Source organism: Pongo abelii, chromosome 13 (genome assembly GCF_028885655.2).
Source record: "Pongo abelii isolate AG06213 chromosome 13, NHGRI_mPonAbe1-v2.0_pri, whole genome shotgun sequence".
Taxonomy (NCBI): Eukaryota; Metazoa; Chordata; class Mammalia; order Primates; family Hominidae; genus Pongo; species Pongo abelii.
In genome coordinates, this window is record NC_071998.2 from 120079697 (window position 1) to 120096236 (window position 16540).

The following is a 16540-nucleotide window of genomic DNA, read 5'->3' on the forward strand; positions in this document are numbered from 1 at the left end:
ACATCGAGACCATCCTGGCCAACATGGTGAAACCCTGTCTCTACTAAAAATACAAAAATTAGCAGGGCGTGGTGGCAAGCGCCTATAGTCCCAGCTACTCAGGAGGTTGAGGCAGGAGAATTGCTTGAACCTGGGAGGTGGAGGTTCCAGTGAGCCAAGATTGCACCACTGTACTCTAGCCTGGCAACAGAGCGAGATTCCATCTCAAAAAAAAAAAAAAAAAAAAAAAGAACTCTGTTAAGTATTTTATATGTGTTAATTAATTGAATTCTCTCAACACCCAACAAGGCAGGAGTTACCATCTACAACTTACAGAAAAGGCAGCTGGAAGGAAGGGGCTATGGCTATGCAATTTGCCACAGACTATGGATCTGAAGACAGATATGTACACAGGTAGTTCATTAGTTCAAGACGCAGTGTGTCAGGCTGGGCACAGTGGCCTACGCCTGTAATCCCAGCACTTTGGGAGGCCAAGGCAGGTGGATCACCTGAGGTCAGGAGTTCGAGCCCAGCCTGGCCAACATGGTGAAACTCCATCTCTATTAAAAATACAAAAATTAGCCAGGCATGGTGGCGGATGCCTGTAATCCCAGCTACTCAGGAGGCTGAAGCAGGAGAATCGCTTGAACCTAGGAGGCAGAGGTTGCAGTGAGCCGAGATTGCACCATTGCATTCCTGCCTGGGTGACAGAGCGAAATTCCGTCTCAAAAAACCAGAGTGCCAAGAGCAGTCTTCCAGCTAGTGGGCCCCCAAAACATGTCTGCATAATCCTGGTGGTACTAATGATAATACCTTTGTAGAGAGCTTCAGAACACACCTAATTCTTTCACAACCTGTGTCTCATTTCATCCTCCCAACAGCCTTTAGAGTTAGTCGGAGGCAAGGGAAGGCCATTATTCTTAATCTACAGATAGGAAAACTGAGGCCCAGAGAGGGGATGGAACCTGCCTAACTCACACAGCAAGCCAGCAGCAGAGCCGGGATTTGAACCAGGTCCGCAGGTCACCAGCCTGGGGTTCTACCCACAACAGCCTATCCCAATACGCTGGCTCTCAGCTCCTAAGTGCTCTGACCTTTCATTTTCAAATCCTCTGGCCCAGTTGCCCTGCTCAGCCTGTGTCCCAGGCCTGAGGATATAGTCCGGGCTTGGGGTGTAAGGAGGGAGATCAACTGTGGTTCTGCTTCCTATAAAGCAGGCTGGAAAGTCTCAGCCTCTGCCGGGCACTTCTGGATCACCAGCCTCTACCCGTAGATCAGCCAAGCACACTCCAACCACCTATCTAGGCCCAGCATACACTGCCCCTCCCCACCTGTCTCCAAGTCACATTCATTTCAACACCCTCATTTTGCCTATTTTACGTGGTAGAATGGAAATTTGCTGGGCTCATTTTAATTTTTTTTTTTTAGAGATAGGGTTTCCCTATGTTCTCCAGACTGGTCTCAAACTCCTGGCCTCAAGCGATCCTCCCAAAGCGCTGGAAGTGCTGGGCTCTTTTTTAAAAGTCCCCATTACCCTCCGCTGCTGTCAAAAAAGCCAGGACCAAGCTAACGTCCTCCCTGCAGAATATTAACCCAGTTACCTCTGAGGGGTGTCAAGAAGTTTCTGTCTTGCCTTCCCCAATATTTCCTCAAATCCTACTAGCTGATGGAGGCAGCTAGAGCTGGTGACACCACCAGCTAGTGCTAAAACGAACAGCTCTGAGGCAGACATACATGCCCACATTCCTCATCATCACATCATCCTCATCAGCGTGACCGCTATGTATTGAGCACTTTGTGTGAAATACTGCATTAAGCACTTCAGCCCATGATTTTATTTAATCCAACAGCCCTATTTTCTTTTCTTTTTTTTTTTTTTTTTGAGACGGAGTTTCGCTCCTGTCGCCCAGGCTGGAGTGCTGCAGTGGCGTGATCTCAGCTCACTTCAACCTCCACCTCCCAGGTTCAAGTGATTCTCCTGCCTCAGCCTCTCCAGTAACTGGGATTACAGGCATGCATCACCACACCCGGCTAATTTTTGTATTTTTAGTAGAGATGGGGTTTCACCATGTTGGCCAGGCTGGTCTTGAACTCCTGACCTCAGGTGATCCACCTGCCTCCCAAAGTGCTGGGATTACAGGTGTGAGCCACCATGCCCAGCCTGCCATATTTTCTAGATGAGAAGATTGAGGTGGAAAAAGGTCCCGTGCCCACATTCTCACAACCAGGAAGCAGCGGCATAACTTAACTTGATTTAATCGCAGTTCTCTGTGACCATGATTCTTTGTATTTGTTCCATCAATGGTCATTACAAAGATGGAAGAAGGGTACTTACAACCGAAGCCCCAAGCACAATGGCCATTTGTCATCTAAAACAAATCCGTATTTTCTCCAACCACCAGACACTTCAACAAGTACAGTTCTGAAAGGGTGTCCCATTAGACACCCTGTGACCCTGCATCACAAGGACAGCCCCTGATGTCTTTCCCACCATTTTCTGGTCCCCACTGTTCTCTGACTTTCTTGCCAACCACTCTTACCCTTCTTCAACCTGCTCCAGTCCCCCATCCTCCCGTTGTTTCTTTCTTTTTTTTGAGACAGAGTCTCGCTCTTGTCACCCAGGCTGGAGTGCAATGGGCACAATCTCGGCTCACTGCAACCTCCACCTCTCAGGTTCAAACGATTCTCCTGCCTCAGCCTCCTGAGTAGCTTGGATTACAGACATGAGACACCACGGCCAGCTAATTTTTTTTTTGGTACTTTTAGTAAAGATGGGGTTTCACCATGTTGGCCAGGCTGGTCTTGAACTCCTGACCTCAGGTGATCCGGCTGCCTCAGCCTCCCAAAGTGCTGGGATTACAAGCGTGAGCCCTTGTGCTGTTTCTTCAAATCACCAGGCATATGACCACAGGACCTTTGCATTTGCTTCGGAATGCTCTGCCACAAGAGAACTACCTGGCTTGCTCCCTCACTTATCTCTGCTCAAAGGTCACCTTACTAGAGACCTTCCCTGAACACCCTCTATAAAATGACAACTCCCAACTCCCTCCCCATGGTCCTTCCTTCTTTATTTTTCTCCAAAGTACTTATTACCTCCTCACATATCATGTTTATTATTTGCTGAATGAACAAATAAACCAAAGTAGTGAGGCCCTTCACCCTGGCCACCACTTTCTGCTCTAAGTATAGCCTCCCATGACCCTTTTCAAAGCTATGCTTTTATGCTCATCCTAACCAGTTTGAAGTCTGAAGAGAAACATTCTGTGAAAGATCATATATGGAAGGATTTTCCCGAGACATCAGATATTCCATTCCCCTCCCCCTTAAAAATCAAATGCACTAGCCGAGCGCGGTGGCTCATGCCTGTATTTCCAGCACTTTTGGAGGCTGGAGCGGGCGGATCACTTGAGCCCAGGAGTTCGAGACCAGCTTGGGTAACATAGTGAGACCCCATCTCTATTTAAAAAAAAATAAAGAAAAGAAAAACAAAACAAAACAAAACGAATGGACTGACAAAGACAGGCAAAGACTGGAAATCTTGGGCTCTTTCGGTCAAAGAGCAGCCAAGACAAGTTCCACCCACAGAGCTATAGTGGCCAGCACGGTCAGTTTCACTATCAACTCACCTGTTGGGCTCCCTTGGCCCTCGGGTTGCAACCTCACCCTGTTGGATTTCCCTATGCTTTGTGTCATCCCTTTTGGGAGCTGATCCAGAATCCAAGTCGTCCTTGAGCTTCTAAGCACTTCTCTGGGGGAACTTAAGCTCATCCAACAGGTAGGAGGGGCAGAGGGTGGCCCTTTCAGCCCTACATCGATCCCCCATCTTGTAGGGGCAAACGACAGAGCGTCATTTTCTTTCTGGAGGAAGGGAGCTCAGCTTTAAAGACACGATTCTCAGACCTGGCGGCAGGGATAGAGAAAGAAACCCTCCCACCACTGGCGGAGATGGACCTGAGAGAGTGGTTGCAGCGGCGATGCTTAGGCCCCGTAGGCAGGAGGCGAAGGAGGAGGACGCAGGTACGTCCCTTGGCCCGGGGTCCGGGACCTACCCTGGATGGGGCTGCCCTCAGCGTCGGGAAGCGGACGTGATGCTTCGCAGGCGAGGAGGAGCAGAGAATGCAGCCCGGGAGAATCCGGGGCCAGAGCACCTCAGGAGGTTGGGGATCTCGTCAGGCTAGAGCTGGGGTCCAGGGGAGACGGGGGTCGGCTGGGCGGAGCTTGGGATCCCGGGGACGGGAGCTCCGGGAGGGAGGGGGTCGCGACGGGGACCCCGTGGCGGTTACCTTGCCCTTAGGGCTGCCGGCGGGGCTGAGGCTCCTGGGCCCGGCCCCTCCCCCGATCCGGCTCCTACGGCTCGGAGCCTGCAGCCGCCGCCGCCTCCGCTGTCAACAAACCCGGGGCGCGTCACTTCCGGGGCCGCCCCTTAGCAACAGCGATCGGGTTCCCCCGACCCGTCCCGCGGCTAACGCGGGCGGCGGCGGCAGAAGGTTCCGGGGACCGGCAGGCGGCTCCTGTCCCAGGCCCGGCACATTACGCCGGTGGAGGAGGCCGCGGGATGCGCCCCCAGGCCACCCGAGAGAACGCGTCATTCAGAGCTCTCCCTGGCCTCCGAGGGGCCTGTTCGTGGGACCCCAGGATCAGTGCCCGCCCTGGCGCTGCGGTTCACCTGAGCCTAACACTGCCGAAGGGCAGGACTGACTCTGGGCGCCAGCCCCCTCCATCCAGCGCCCTGTTGAACATGTCTTGTGTTCTCTACGGGTGGCTCACACTCGCGTGTCCACCCGCAGTCATCACCGTCCCCCAAAAGGTGCTCCTAACCTCCATCTAGGGCATGCGCCACCAGGCAACCGAGCTTCCAAATGGGAAACTGGGAGGCGACCTCGGCCCCTACATTTTCCTGGGCCCCTCATCCAGTCTCCAAGTCCTAAGGATCCTGTCAAACCAGTTCCTTCTGACCGAGCGCAGTGGCGCACGCCTGTAATCCCAGCACTTTGGGAGGCCGAGGCACGCGGATCACCTGAGGTCAGGAGTTCGAGACCAGCCTGGCCAACATGGTGAAACGCCGTCTTTACTAAAAATATAAAAATTAGCCGAGCGTGGTGGTGCGCGCCTGTAATCCCAGCCACTCAGGAGACTGAAGCAGGAGAATCGTTTGAACCCAGGAGGCACAGCTTGCAGTAAGCTGAGATCGCACCACTGCACTCCAGCCTGGGCGACAGAGGAAGACTCCATCTCAAAACACCATCATTTCTTCTCTGGATTTCTCTCTCTCTTTTTTTTTTTTTTTTTGAGAGACGGAGTTTCTCTCTGTTGTTGCCCAGGCTGAAGGGCAATGGCCCTCAGCTCACTGCAAACTCCCCGGGTTCAAGCAATTCTCCTGCCTCAGCCTCCAAGTAGCTGGAATTACAGGCGCCTACTATCACGTCTGGCTAATTTTTGTATTTTTAGTAGAGACGGGGTTTCGCCATGTTGGGCAGGCTGGTCTCAAACTCTTGACCTCAGGTGATGCGCCCACCTCAGCCTCCCAAAGTGCTGGGATTACAGGCATGAGCTACCACACCCTGCCTAGACGCTCCTTTCTTGAGGAACCCTTTCTTGACAGGTGCCTCACCTCCATTCCAAGAACTAATTTTGCGGATTTCTTTTTTCTTGCATAGTGCCTTTTAATCTTTGACCAGCTACAACTATGTTCGTACAGTCTCGAATCCTTAAAAAAGCTGTTGGGCTTGGCACAGTGACTCACAACCTATAATCTCAGCAGATGGGGTTGTCAAGGCTGAGGCTTGAGCCCAGGAGTTGGAGATCAGCCTGGGCAACATAGGGAGACCCCATTTCTACAAAAATTAGCAGGGCATGGTGGTGCGCATCTGTAGTCCCAGCTACTTGGGAGGCTGAGGTTGGAGGATTGCTTGAGCCCAGGAGGTGGAGGTACGGTTTTGTGCTCCTTAGGATAGACATAATCAGAGAGACAATAACAAATGTTGACGAGGATATGGCTAGATGGGAACTCTCATATTAATACGTTGCTTGGGCCAGGCGTCGTGGCTCAAGCCTGTTATATCAGCACTTTGGGAGGCCAAGGCAGGCAGATCACGAGGTCAAGAGTTTGAAACCAGCCTGGCCAACATGGTGAAACCCCGTCTCTACTAAAAATACAAAAATTAGCTGGGCATAGTGGCGCACGCCTGTAATCCCAGCTACTTGGGAACTTAGGAGACTGAGGCAGGAGAATCGCTTGAAACTGGGAGGCAGAGTTTGCAGTGAGCCAAGATTGTGTCATTGCACTCCAGCCAGGGCAACAGGAGTGAAACTGTCTCACAAGAAAGAAAAAAAAAAAAAAAAGCCCAATTTGGTGGCTCACGCCTGTAATCTCAGCACTTTGGGAGGCTGAGGTGGCCTGATTGCCTGAGCTCAGGAGTTCGAGAACAGCCTGGGCAACACGGTGAAACCCTGTCTCTACTAAAATAAAAAATTTAAAAAAATTAGCCAGGTGTGGCAGCATGTGCCTGTAGTCCCAGCCACTCTGGAGGCTGAGGCAGGAGAATTGCTTAAACCCCGGGGGCGGAGGTTGCAGTGAACGGAGATCACGCCGCTGCACGCCAGCCTGGGCAACACTGCGAGACTCTGTCTCAAAAAAAAAAAGAAAAAGAAAACAGAAAACAAATAGGAAATAAGAAACAAATAACAGGCTGGGCGCGGTGGCTCATGCCTGTAATCCCAGCACTTTGGGAGGCCAAGGCGGGCGGATCACGAGGTCAGGAGATCGAGACCATCCTGGCTAACATGGTGAAACCTGGTCTCTACTAAAAATACAAAAAAATTAGCCGGGTGTGGGGGCGGGCGCATGTAGTCCCAGCTACTCGGGAGGCTGAGGCAGGAGAATGGTGTGAACCTGGGAGGCAGAGCTTGCAGTGAGCCGAGATGGCGCCACTGCCCTCCAGCCTGGGCAACAGAGCGAGACTCCATCTCAAAAAAAAAAACAAAAGAAAGAAACAAATAGCAAAATGGGCTTAGATTAAACCAGGAAAAATAATCAGAGTGAATGTAAAGGTCTAAACACTTCAAGTAAAAGGCAGTTTGTCACATTGCATAGAAAAGCAAGCCCCAGGCTCATGCCTGTAATCCCAGCACTTTGGGAGGCTGAGGTGGGCGGATCACTTGAGGCCAGGGGTTTGAGACAAGATGGACAACATAGTGAAACGCTGTCTCTACTAAAAATACAAAAAAAAAAAAAAAAAAAAAAATAGCCAGGCGTAGTGGCATCTGCCTGTAGTCCCAGCTACTTGGGAGGCTAAGGCCAGACTGCGTGACAGAGCAAGACTCTCTCAAAAAAAAAAAAAAAAAAAAAAAGAAAGTAGGAAGGAAGGAAAGAGAGAGAGAGAGAAAGAGGGAAACAGAGAAAGACAAGAAAGGAAAAAAAGAGAGAAAGAAGAAGGGAAGGAAGGAAAGAGGGAAAGAGAGAAAGGAAAAAAAGAAAGAAGAAGAGAGAGGGAGGGAGGAAGGAAGGAAGGGAAAGAAAGAAGGAGAGAGAGGAAAAGAGAGAAAAGAAAAAGGAAGGGAGAGAGAGAAAGAAAAAGAAAGAGAGAAAGAAAGAAAAAAGAAAAGAAAAAAGGGAGCTGGGCACAGCAGCTCACATTTGTAATCCCAGCATTTTGGGAGGCTGAGGCAGGCAGATCACCTGAGGTCAGGAGTTCACAACCATCCTGACCAACATGGAGAAAACCCATCTCTACTAAAAATACAAAATTAGCCAGGCGTGGTGGCACATGCCTGTAATCCCAGCTACTCAGGAGGCTGAGGTAGGAGAATTGCTTGAACCTGGGAAGCGGAGGTTGCAGTGCACTGAGATGGCATCATTGCATTCCAGCTTGGGCAATAAGAATGAAATTCCATCTCAAAAAAAAAAAAAAAAAATGGCTGGGCACAGTGGCTCATGCCTTCATGCCTGTAATCCCAGCACTTTGGGAGGCTGAGGCTGGTGGATCACGAGGTCAAGAGATCAAGACCATCCCTGGCCAATGTGGTGATACCCCGTCTCTACTAAAAATACAAAAATTAGCTGGGTATGGTGGTGCATGCCTGTAGTTCCAGCTACTTGGGAGGCTGAGGCAGGAGAATCACTTGAACCCAGAAGGCAGAGTTTGCAGTGAGCCAAGATGGCGCCAATGCACTTCAGCCTGGGCAACATGAGCGAAACTCCATCTCAAAAAAAAAAAAAAAAAGAGAGAGAAAGAAAAGAAAGAAAGACAAGCCCTCATTTTGGGAGGCTAAAGTGGGAGGGTCACTTGAATCCAGGAGTTTGAGACCAGCAAGGGAAATGTAGTGAGATTCTGTCTCTACAAAAAATTTAAAAATTAGTGAGGTATGGTGGCATGTGCCTGTAGTCCCAGCTACTCAGGAGGATCTCTTGAACCCAGAGGGTTGAGGCTTTAGTAAGTCATGATGGTGCACTGCACTCCAGCCTGGGTGACAGAAGGAGACCCTGCCTCTAAAATTTTTACTTTTAAAAAAGCAAGCCCCAACAAAAAGCTGCCTATAATAAACCCACTTTAAATGTAAAGACAGAAATAGGTTCAAAGTAAGAGGCTGAAAAAAGATATAGTTTTGATATAGCAAGCCAAATTCAGCAGCATATTAAAATAACAATATACTATGACCAAGTGAGATGTGGGAATGAGATTTATTGTTGGAATTCAAAGATGGTTCAATGTATGAAAATCAAGCACTGTAGGCTGGGCTCAGTGGCTTACGCCTGTAATGCCAGCAATTTGGGGTCCTGAGGCGGGCAGATCACCTGAGGTCAGGAATTTGAGACTAGCCTGGCCAATATGGTGAAACCCCGTCTCTACTAAAAATACAAAAATTAGCCAAGCATGTTGGCAGGTGGCTGTAGTCCCAGCTACTCGGGAGGCCAAAGCAGAAGAATTGCTTGAACCTGGGAGGCGGAGGTTGCAGTGTGCTGAGATCGAGTCACTGCACTCCAGCCTGGGTGACAGAGCAAGACTCCGTCTCAAAAAAAAAAAAAAAAAAATTCAGCCAGGCGCCGTGGCTCATGCCTGTAATCCCAGCACTTTGGGAGGCCGAGGCAGGTGGATCACCAAGTCAGGAGTTCGAGACCAGCCTGACCAAGATGGTGAAACGTCTCTACTAAAAATACAAAAATTAGCCGGGCATGGTGGCAGGTATCTCTAATCCCAGCTACTTGGGAGGCTGAGGCAGGAGAATCGCTTGCACCTGGGAGGCAGAGGTTGCAGTGAGCCGAAATCAGGCCACTGCACTCTAGCCTGGGCGACAGAACAAGACTCTGTCTCAAAAAAAAAAAAAGAAAAAGAAAAGAAAACCTCAAATAATGCACAAAAATTTATTAAAGCCAATAAATGAATTTAGCAGAGTTGCAAGATACAAAAGCAACACACGAAAATCAGTTGCATTTCCATATACTTTTAAAAAACCATCTGAAAAAGAATTTAATAAAACTAGTTCCATTTGCAAGAGCATCAAAAAGAATAAAATAGAATAAATTTAACCAAGGATGTAAAAAACTTGTACACTGAAAACCACAAAACATTGCTAAACAAAATTAAAGAATACCTAACTAAGCTGGATGCAGTGGCTCACACCTGTAATCCCAGCACTTTGGGAGGGCGAGGCCGGCAGATCAACTGAGGTCAGGAATTCAAGACCAGCCTGGCCAACATGGTGAAACCCCATCTTTACTAAAAATACAAAAATTAGCCAGGCATAGTGGCAGACGTCTTTAATCCCAGCTACTCAGGAGGCTGAGGCAGGAGAATCACTTGAACCCAGGGGGCAGAGGTTGTAGTGAGCCAAGATTGCACCACTGCACCCCACCCTGGGCAACAGAGCAAGACTCTGTCTCAAAAAAAAAAAAAAAAAATCCCCACTGGGCGCGGTAGCTCACGTCTGTAATCCCAGCATTTTGGGAGGCCGAGGTGGACAGATCATGAGGTCAGGATTTCGAGACCAGCCTGGCCAACATGGTGAAACCCATTCTCTACTAAAAATACAAAAATTAGCTGGGCATGGTGGCACACTGGTAGTCCCAGCTACTCGGGAGGCTGAGGCAGGAGAATCACTTGAACCCGGGATGCAGAGGTTGCAGTGAGCCAAGATCGCGCCATTGCACTTCAGCCTGGGAGACAGGCCAAGAGTCTGTCTCAAAACAAACAAACAAACAAACAAAAAAACCCAATGGTGGTTTTTGAAATACAGAAATACAGAAAATACAGAAAAATTCATTCTCATATTCAGATGGAATCTCAAGGAACCCTTAATAGCTGAAACAAACTTGAAAAAGAACAAAGTTAGAGAACTCACATGCAAATCAAAACCACAGTGAGATGCCACTTCTCACCTACTAGGATGAGTATCATTTAAAAAAAGAAAGCTGGCGTGGTGGCTCACACCTGTAATCCCAGCACTTTGGGAGGCAGAGGTGGGCGGATCACCTGAGACTGGGAGTTCGAGACCAGCCTGACCAACGTGGAGAAACCCCGTCTCTACTAAAAATACAAAATTAGGCTGGGCACGGTGGCTCACGCCTGTAATCCCAGCACTTTGGGAGGCTGAGGCAGGTGGATCACGAGGTCAGGAGATTGAGACCATCCTGGCTAGCACGGTGAAACCCCATCTCTACTAAATATACAAAAAATTAACTGGGCGAGGTGGCGGGCGCCTGTAGTCCCAGCTACTTGGGAGGCTGAGGCAGGAGAATGGTGTGAACCCGGGAGGCGGAGCTTGCAGTGAGCCGAGATCACGCCACTGCACTCCAGCCTGGTGGACAGAGCAACACTCCGTCTCAAAAAAAAAAAAATTAGCCAGGCATGGTGGTGCATGCCTGTAATCCCCGCTACTCGGGAAGTTGAGGCAGGAGAATCGTTTGAACCCAGGAGGCGGAGATTGCAGTGAGCTGAGAATGCACCATTGCACTCCAGTCTGGGCAACAAAAGTGAAACTCCGTCTCAAAATAAAATTAAAAAAAGAGTCATGGTGGCTCATGGCTGTAATCTCAGCACTTTGGGAGGCCAAGGCAGGCAGATAACATGAGTGAGGAGTTCAAGACCAGCCTAGGCAACATGGTGAAAACGCATCCCTACAAAAAATAAAAAATTAGCCAGGCGTGGTGGCACATGCCTGTGGTCTGAGCTACTTGGGAGGCTGAAGTGGGAGGATTGCTTGAGCCTAGGAGGCAGAGCTTGTAGTGAGATGAGATTGTGCCACTGCACTCCAGCCTGGGTGGCAGAGTAAGACCCTGTCTCAGAAAAAAAAAAAAAAAAAGCTTTATTAACAATAACGAGATTGGAATCACAAGGGATTGGTTAATAAGAAGTTAAAAAAAAACTCTAAAGAATATAGGAATAGTAGATACAAGGAGCAGATAATACCCCTTGGGGTAAGATATAGCTCTTAAAGAAACGGACTTCCCCAGAGAGCCAGACCTTGTTAGAAAGACAAGGCAACCAGGCGCAGTGGCTCACGCCTGTAATCCCAGCACTTTGGGAGGCCAAGGAGGGCAGATCACGAGGTCAGGAGATGGAGACCATCCTGGCCAACATGGTGAAACCCTGTCTCTACTAAAAATACAAAAATGGGGCCAGGTGCGGTGGCTCACACCTGTAATCCCAGCACTTTGGGAGGCCAGTGAGGGCAGATCATGAGGTCAGGAGATTGAGACCATCCTGGCTAACACAGTGAAACCCTGTCTCTACTAAAAATACAAAAAATTAGCCAGGTGTGGTGGCAAGCGCCTGTAGTCCCAGCTACTTGGGAGGCTGCGGCAGGAGAATGGCATGAACCTGGGAGGTGGAGCTTGCAGTGAGCCGAGATCGCGCCACTGCACTCCAGCCTGGGTGACAGAGCAAGACTCCATCTCAAAAAAAGAAAAAAAAAATTAGCTGAGCCTGGTGGCACGTGCCTGTAGTCTCAGCCACTTGGGAGGCTGAGGCAGGAAAATCGCCTGAACCCGGGAGGTAGAGGTTGCAGTGAGCCGAAATTGTGCCACTGCACTCCAGCCCAGCAACAGAGCAAGACTCTGTCTCAAAAAAAGAGAAAGGAAAAGGCCGTGGCTCACTGAATGGTAGCAAAGTCATGGTGATGCTGCACTGATGAAACTTTCTGGAAATTGTACCTTTGAAACTTGCTGGAAATCAGCTGTGGTGTCATGTTGAAACCAACCCAATTGTCCCACAGAACTGATGTTTATGGTTTTTTTTTTACATAAATGTAGAAGTTGACCTTCAGGAGTCTTGAAACTTGAAAATGTTACACTTGTCTTATCTGAATTTCTTTCCCAGGAAACCAACTATCAGGCCTCCCAGATAGTATCAAGGAACTGAAACTTCCCAGATCACAGCATCTGTACAATGAGATACCAGACCCTTCACTGGTCATGATTACCTGACCACCTGCCACCTGCTTCCTGTTGAACAACTCTTCTTTCTTATCCTCCCCTAATTCCTGTTTTCCTGTATGTAGTTACATTTCTTTTCTGCTGTATAAACTCCTAATTTTAGTTGGTCATGGAGATGGATTTGAAGCTGATCTCCTACCTCCATGGCTGCAGTACCTGATTAAATCTTTCTTTCCTGGCAGTACTGGTTGTCTCAGTGATTGGCTTTCTGTGCAGCCAGCAGCAAGACCTAGACGAAACCCCTGGTGTTTTGGTAATAATGTCACAGAACTTGCCAGAAATCAGCCATCTAAGGTTCTTGGGAAAGCTATTTACAGGGAAGTGTCCCACCAGAGGCTCCTTTCTGAAAATAATGCCAGAGAAGAGTGTTGGGAGACGTTCCTGGCTACTGACAATGAAGTAGTAGGCAGGTGCTGGGCAAGCCCCTTGTTTTGCAGAAGGCTGTCTACCAAGCACACTAGAATTGGAAAAGAAAGCCCATTCCATGCAGGAAAAATAGTTAAAGGTCCTAAATCCATTTTCTCAGAGCAGGAAATGATGAGAGAATTTGAAGCTTAGAGTCAAGAAATTGATTACTGGCACACTATGTAATCTTTTTACATCGTTTGACTTTTATGTTAGCAGCTTTGGAAACTATTTATTTCCAAAATTACTTTGTTGTTGTTTGTTTGTTTGTTTTTGAGACAGGATTTTGCTCTGTTATACCAGCTGGAGTGCAGTGGTGTGAGCACAGCTCACTGCAGCCTCAAACACCTAGGTTCAAGCAATTCTCCTGCCTCAACCTCCCAAGTAGCTAGGACTACAGGTGCGTGCCACCATGCCCCGCTAATTATTTCTGTTAAATTTTTGTAGGCCAGGTGTGGAGCTCATTCCTGTAATCCCAGCTCTTTAGAAGGCTGAGGCAGGGGGATTGCTTGAGCTCAGGAGTTCGAGATCAGCCTGGGCAAGGTGGCAAAACCCTGTCTCTACAAAAAATACAAAAAATTAGCCAGGCATGGTGCCACAGGTATGTGCTCCCAGCTGCTTGGGAGGTTGAGGCAGAGGATCTCTTGAGCCCAGAAGGTTGAGGCTGCAGTGAGCCAAGATCCCACCACTGTACTCAGCCTGGGTGGCAGAGTGAGACCGTGTCTCAAAAAAAAAATGTTTTTAAAGATGGGGTCTTGCTATATTGCACAGGCTAGTCTTGAACTCTTGACCTCAAGTGGTCCTCCTGCCTTGGCCTCCCAAAGTGCTGGGATTACAGATCATCTTGCTCAGCCTATTTCCAAAATTTTTCATTACCCCAAATAGAAACTGTAACCATTAAGCAATAACTCCCCATTTTCCATCTCTGTAGTCCCTGGTGACATCTAATCCACTTTTATTTTTTTATAAATTTGCATATCCTAGCTACCTTATACAAGTACAATCATACAGTGTTTGTCCTTTTGTGACTGGCTGTGATACTTAGCATAATGTCTTCACGGTTCATCATGCTGTAGCATGTAAAACAACCATGATATGTATATACAACATTTTGTTTATCCATTCATCTGTTGATGGTCACATGAAGTGTGTCTACCTTTTGGCTATTGGGAATAGTGCTGCAATTGGCATACAACTATCTGTTCCTGCTTTCTCTCTCACTTTCTTTTTTTTTTTTTCTCACTCTGTCACCCAGGCTGGAGTGCAGTGGATTGATCATCATGGCTCACTGCAGCCTCCAACCTTCCGGGCTCAGGTGATCCTCCCACCTTAGCCTCCTGAGTAGCTGGGACACCAGGTGTGTGCCGCCATGCCTGGATGAATTTTAAGATTTTTTGTAGAGATGGGGGTCTCATTATGTTGCCCAGGCTGGTCTGGAATCCCTGCCTCAAGCAATCCTCCTGCCTTGGCCTCCCAGAGTGCTGAGATTACAAGCAAGAGCCACTGCACCTGGCCCTGTCCATGCTTTTAATGCCTAGGAATGGAAGTGCTGAGTCATAGGGTAATTCTATGTTTAGCTTTTTGAGGAACTGTCATACTATTTTCCATAGCAGCTGCACCATTTTACATTCCCTCCAGCACATGTGTGGGTTCCTATCTCTCCACATCCTTGTCAGCAATTATAACTGTCTCTTTTTTTTTTTCTTTTTTTTTAAGACAGGGTCTCACTCTGTTGCCTAGCCTGGAGTGCAGTGGCATGATCTTGGCTCACTGCAATCTCTGTACTCCAGCCTGGGGACAGAACGAGACCTCTTCCTGGGGAGGGGGGGAAAAATGTGGTGGTGGGGATTTAAAAATGTACAATAGGCCAGGCATGGGGCCTTACGCCTGTAATCTCAGCACTTTGGGAGGCCGAGGACGAAGGATCATGAGGTCAGGAGACCGAGACCATCCTGGCTAACATCGTGAAATCCCGTCTCTACTAAAAATACAAAAACTAGCCAGGTGTGGTGGCGGACACCTGTAATCCCAGCTACTTAGGAGGCTGAGGCAGGAGAATCACTTTAACCCGGGAGGCAGAGGTTGCAGTGAGCCAAGATCGCGCCACTGCACTCTAGCCTGGTGACAGAGTAAGAGTCCGTATCAAAAATAATAATAATAAAATAAAATAAATAAAATAAAAGTACAATAGGCTGGGCATGGTGATGCACGCCTGTAATCCCAACACTTTGGGAGCCCAAGGTGGGTAGATCACCTGAAGTCAGGAGTTCGAGACCAGCCTGGCCAACATGGTGAAACTCCGTCTCTGCTAAAATACAAAAATTAGCCAAGTGTGGTGGTGGGTGCCTGTAATCTCAGCTACTTGGGAGGCTGAGGCAGGATAATTGCTGGAGGCAGAGGTTGTAGTGAGCCAAGATTGTGCCATTGCACTCCAGCCCAGCCAAGAACAGAGGGACTGTCTCAAAAAAAAAAAAAATACAATAAAGAATGGGCAATAGGGACAGGCATGGTGGCTTATGACTGTCATATCAGCACTTTGGGAGGCCAAGGTGGTCAGATCACCTGAGGTCAGGAGTTCAAGACCAGCCTGGCCAATATAGAGAAACCCGTCTCTACTAAAACTACAAAAATTAGCCAGGCATACTGGCGCGCGCCTATAATCCCAGCTACTTGGGAGGCTGAGGTAGGAGAATTGCTTGAACTCAGGAGGCAGAAGTTGCAGTGAGTGGAGATTGCACCACTGCACTCCAGCCTGGGCAACAGAGCCAGACTCCGTCTCAAAAAAAAAAAAAAAAAAATAGAAGGCCAAGTGCCGCCAGGCATGGTAGCTCACGCCTGTAATCCCAGGACTTTGAGAGGCCGAGGAGGGAGAATCACCTAGGTCAGGAGTTCGAGGCCAGCCTGGCCAACATGATGAAAACTCGTCTCTACTAAAAATACAAATTTTTTTTTTAAATAAAAAAATACAAAAATTAGCCAGGCAGGGTGGCATGAACCTTTAATCCTAGCTACTCGGGAGGCTGAGGCAGGAGAATCGCTTGAACCTGGGAGGCAGAGGTTGCCGTGAGCTGGAGATCACCCCATTGCACTCCAGTCTCGGCAACAAGGGTGAGATTTCGTCTCAAGAGAAAAAAAAAAAGAAGGCCAGGCATGGTGGCTCATGCCTGTAATCCCAGCACTTTGGGAGGCTGAGGTGGGCAGACACTTGAGGTCAGGAGTTTGAGACCAGCCTGGCCAACATGATGAAACCCTGTCTCTACCTCAAAATACAAAAATCAGCTGGGCATGGTGGCATGCACCTGTAGTCCCAGCTACTCAGTAGGCAGAGGTTGCAGTGACCTGAGATTGCGCCACTGCACTCCAGCCTGGGGTGACAGAGTGAGACCACGTCTCAAAAAAAAAAAAAAAAAAAAAAGAAAGAAGAGTATATATGGATAGCAAACATGTGAAGAGATGCTCAACATCATATGTCTTTAGGGAAATGCATGTTAAAGCAGGAGATACCACTTCACATCTACTAGAATGTCTAAGATTAAAAAGACTGACCACATCAAGTATTGGTGAGGATGTGGTACAACAGCAACTCTCATACACTGCTGGGGTAGGTGTTAAATAATACAACCATTTCGGAAAATATTTAAGCAGTTTCTTTTCTTTTCTTTTTTTTTTTTTTTTGAGACAGAGTCTCGCTGTTTCGCCCAGGCTGGAGTGCAGTGGTGTGATCTC

General features: G+C 48.4%; 1 protein-coding gene and 1 long non-coding RNA gene across 11 annotated transcripts in view; one reads left to right on the top strand and one right to left on the bottom strand.

Annotated features, from left to right (window-relative positions):
- The window catches only part of ZER1 (zyg-11 related cell cycle regulator), a 43337-nt gene extending 38924 nt beyond the window's left edge, over nucleotides 1–4413 (bottom strand). For 2 of the 10 annotated variants that reach the window (XM_054519410.2, XM_024251736.3), the window contains exon 1: nucleotides 4029–4388. The gene's annotated coding sequence lies outside the window, so the exon portion shown is untranslated. 10 annotated transcript variants of the gene reach the window in all.
- On the top strand, nucleotides 3675–12590 carry LOC134759740 (uncharacterized). Its single transcript, XR_010136453.1, has 3 exons — nucleotides 3675–3754; nucleotides 3844–3996; nucleotides 12294–12590. It is a non-coding gene; the product is annotated as an uncharacterized LOC134759740 (long non-coding RNA).
- The last annotated feature ends 3950 nt before the right edge of the window (nucleotides 12591–16540 follow it).